The sequence below is a fragment of the Sapajus apella genome, unplaced genomic scaffold (assembly GCF_009761245.1).
Source record: "Sapajus apella isolate SASKATOON/1434 unplaced genomic scaffold, GSC_monkey_1.0 scaffold52, whole genome shotgun sequence".
NCBI lineage: Eukaryota > Metazoa > Chordata > Mammalia > Primates > Cebidae > Sapajus > Sapajus apella.
The window spans coordinates 683,131-687,766 of NW_022436992.1; positions in this window are offsets into that span (position 1 = coordinate 683,131).

Consider the following 4,636-nt stretch of genomic DNA (forward strand, 5'->3'; position numbering starts at 1 on the left):
ATTTCTTCTCTTTCAAGTTTTTGTTTTCTCTTCTAGAATTCTTATTAATTGAATATTGGACTCCCTGAATTGATCCTCTAATTTTCCAGCTCATTTTCTTCCCTGTTGTTTGCCTCTTAGCTATTTTGTTTTGTTTTTGGGGATACTCCCTTGAATTTATCTTCCACCCCTCCTATTGAATTTTTTTTTTGACTGTGGCTATCATATTTAATTTCCAACTGCTCTTTTAGGTTTCCTGTTTCTCCTCCTCCTCCTTCTATAGTATCCTCTTTTTGCTATTATCTTTCCAAAGAATGCATATAGTTTTTCCCCTAAAGTTGTTTTTCTTCTTGTTCTTTTCTTTAAGTCCCTTTTCTCAGTCTGTTCTGGCTTTGTTTTTCACCTTGGGGGTCTTCTACAAATGTCTGTGGATCCTTAGCTATTCATTAATACTTGAATCAATCACTAAGAAGCTGATGGGGGCTCTATGGGCAGGAGTAGGGCTTGCTTCTGGTGATCTTCTTTGCAGGACTGTGGCTCTTAGTAGGGGCAGCTCCTGGGCAGTTTGGAAAGTTGTGAGGATTTTTACTTATCACCGTCATTGGGGGGCCTATTAACATTTAATATGTGGGAACCAAGAATGCTAGTTGGATTGCAGGACAGTTCCACACAACAAAGATTGTCCTGTGTCTAGGGCTGCCACCTAAAGTACAGGACACTCAGTTAAAATCAAATTTTGGATAAACAACAAATACATTCTTTGTATTAGTATGTCTGAAATATTACATGTTTATGAGCCAAATCTGGCAACCCTATTGTGTCCTACTCTATGTCCCACTGCACAGTTATCTAGGTGAAAAGCTCTTTACAGTGATTTGATTCTTGATATCAGCTCGGCTTCATATATAAATATGAACTCTTTTTTCACATGGATTTAACATATCCTGTGATTTTTAAAAATGCATCTACTACGTAAATTGAGAGGAGACTGGACTTTGTTTTGTTTAGAACTTAACCAAGGGTTGTCACCATTTAGAACAACATGTCACTGATACAGCACTGCTCGTGATCAAATATGCAGGTAATGGTCTGCAGTCAACCCTTTTACCCCGAGGGGTTCCACTGTACTAATTTCGACCTTATTTCAAGATGGCAAATATAAGAAACATGACAAAATAAAATAAAAATGGTATCCATAATATTCAGTTGAATATGGTCTTCTTTTAAGGTTGAACCTATTCATTGTAAAAAGATGAAAGCATCTAACTGCTTCATTATGTCTCCCAGGTATGCTGCCCGTGTGCCTACATAGAAAACCATCATGGATCGTGAACTACTTTCCTTTTTTTTCTCCTTTGTAAGGACATTATAATTAAAAAAAAAAAGTGTAAGTTGATTGTTTTAACTATGAATTTAATTTCACATAGTAAAAGAGATATTTTAATATTTTTGCTTTAAAAAGAAGATTGAAGCTACCTGCAACATGGTCAAATCTCAAAATAATTATGCTGCATGAAAGAAGCCAGACAAAAAGAGGACATATTGGCTGGGCACGGTGGCTCACACCTATAATCCCAGCTCTTTGGAGGGCTGAGGCAGATGGATCACTTGAGGTCAGGAGTTCAAGACCAGCCTGGCCACAGGGCAAAACTCCATCTCTTCTAAAAATACAAAAATTAGCCAGGTGTGGTGGTGGGTGCCCATAATCCCAGCTATTTGGAAGGCTGAGCCAGCAGAATTACTTGAACCTGGGAGGCAGAGGCTGCAGTGAGAGCAGAGAGTATGCCACTGCACCGTAGGCTGGATGACAATTTTTATAAAATTATTGAAAATGTAAGCTAACCCTATAGTGACAAAAAGAAAATCAGTGATTGCCTGGCAATGGGGACTGGGACAGAGAACAGCAATGAATTGCACAAGGAAACTTTTGGGGAATGGCTGTGTTTTTTAATCTTGATTTTGGTGATCATTTCATGAGTGCATGCATATGTCAGACATTTCCAAATTGCACATCTTAATCATGAGCACTTTATTGCATCTCAATTATACCTCAATAAAACTGTTAAAAAAAAAAAACACAAAAAGAAGGTGTTGATTCTGATGGGGTTGAGGCCAACTGCAACAATACAATTGTGCAATGACAGGATTTTTGCACTGAGGTGCTTCCAAATGTCAGTATCTGTAGGATCTGTAGGGCTTTCTTCCAGTGTGATTCAATTTCCTGGATTAAGATCCTCTATTCTCTTTCCTGCAGGATATGAACCTGATTGCCAGCATTTTTGGAAATAAGCAGGGGAAGGGTGAGGGGGTCTCACCATTCAGTGTGCAGACTTTTACTTTCTTCTTTATTTCAAGCCATCTCCTCACCCTCCCTTCCCCTCTTCCTGCTGTCCCCAGTCCAGTGCTTCTCTCATTACTGTTAATGTTTACAGATCCCCTTCCCCTAGAATACAGGCTTTAAACATGTTTGAATATGACTCAACTATAAAAACGAAAGATTTGCTTGCAATCTAGATGAACTGTTGGATGACAGAATCATTTGGTTATTAAGTGACACCAGGACAGATGTCTGGGGAAGGGGATGGCATTTTAACCTTTTGTGGAGCCATTTCCCCATCAGACAATCCTCTGTTGCCACTGCCAGAGATAACACCAGGTGGGATGTGGCAATCTAGATCTTTTCATACCAGGGCATCAGCAACTGCAGGGCAGGGGCCTGGACGGGATTCAGGTCACGCAGTGTCTAGCTTATTCGTGGAGCTTTAAGGTCTTTATAGAAGAGCTCTGCACTGAGATTATCATGAGGCCTGTGAGTGTCTGGAGTCAGCCCGAAGGCAGCATTCTCTGGGTGCTTCCGGCAGGAATCCCCTGTCCTTCATGAAGGCAGCTGTGCTTCTAGCACAGTTGCATTGCAATTATGTAAGCATGCGGGAATAGGCGGCATGACAGCAGCCACAGGCCTCGCCCTTCTGAGTCACCACTGCTTTTCGATCCTTTTTTTTGGATACAAGTTTTTTGAGTTCATCTTTGGAATGGAAATGGTAGCAACTACCACTTGTTGCATGCCAGGCACTGCAACAGGCACCTCTCACATATTATTTCAATGATCTCACAACATCACTACTGTTTTTATCCCCATTTCACAGATGAGGTGACTGAAACTCTAATAGATGCCCAAAGTCACTGAGCTAGGAAGTGTCAGACACGACCACATCCATGTGAACAGATTCTGAAGCTGGACATTTGACCTGAATCCAAATATTGTTTTCTCCAGAATTCCAGCTGAGAGACTTTTAAGTAGAGCTTGGAGATTAAGAAACAAGTCTTTTGCGGTCATTCTTGCTAGGGCTGTGTGAAGACACAGGTGCACCCAGGCTACAGTGAAGAGGGGAACCACCTGGCTTCCAGCCTGGAATAAAGAGGGGCAATCTCAATAAATCATCATGGCTACCACATTTTGGACTTGCTGCCAGGAGACTTGGGTTCAAGTTCCCACTCTGCTGCTACCTCACAGTGTGACCTGGAGTGGTTGCTAGTCTCTCACTGGATACTGGGCCCTGGTAGCCTCATCTGTTAAAGAGGATAACTCAACTTGGGTAAGTCCAAAGTTTTCTTAGCTTTAAAATGCAAGGATTCCATGTGTCACCTCTCCCAGGAGTATTTGCATCTGTGGAATGAAAGACCTTGGGCTGCTGTCTCAGAGAAGTATTTATGCAGGTAGGGGTCCTTTCCTAATTCATCGGACTCATCCATCTGGAGGAGCTCTCTACCCAAGGACAGCACCTTCTGCACCAGGCTCTGGCAGCAGAGGGGTTAAACAGCAAGCCTTGCCCTGCTCCAAGCAGAAGGGTTGTAGGACTTAATCATGTTTCAGTCTGGCTGTCAGGCGGTGACTCACGGTGGCACTGTGATTATGTAAGCACGCAGGAATAGGCTGCATGACAGCAGCCACAGGCCTCGCCCTTCCGAGTCACCACTACTTTTTAATCCTTTTTTTTTTGGATACAAGTTTCTTTGAGTTCATCTTTGAAATGGAAATGGAAGCACGATTGTAGAGTAGGCAGAACTGGAATTATCCATCAATCAGAGAGAATCCAACCCTTTAAGAGAAGCTGGAATTAGAATGCGGAATCTCTGAGCCTTGAGCCGGCCTGGGCAAGTCCCCTTTTATGCTCTCCCTGCCACCCTCCTTCCCTCCTGCCTGTGTGCTACACTTCCTCTCCTGATACTCCCCCAAGGTACATCACTCCCACCAGCAGATTCAGGCAGGAAAAAAAGGCCCAGAGAAGGGACTGTCCCTGCCGATGTTCACTGAGTGTGTGTGAGGGTTGGCAGCAGGAATAGGAGTGCCAGGAGTCTGCCTCTGGAGCAATGCCTCCCACAGTATTTCTGTAAGTGAAAGCATAGAAATCCGCTTCTCAGATTCCTCCAATCACCATGCACAGGTCAATCCCTCAGCTGTCATTCCAAGGGAAACCCAGAACTTAGATTTGAGATTTCTCACCCTCTCTGTGGCAGATATCTCCACGGCCAAAGGGTTTGTTCCACCTCTGAGTTTACCTCTTTCTTCATGCTTCCTCCTGGCGGTGGTGGCGTCCTGTTGAAGCTTACCTTCCCATCTTCTGTTGAAGCTAACCTTCCCATCTTCGTTTGCATC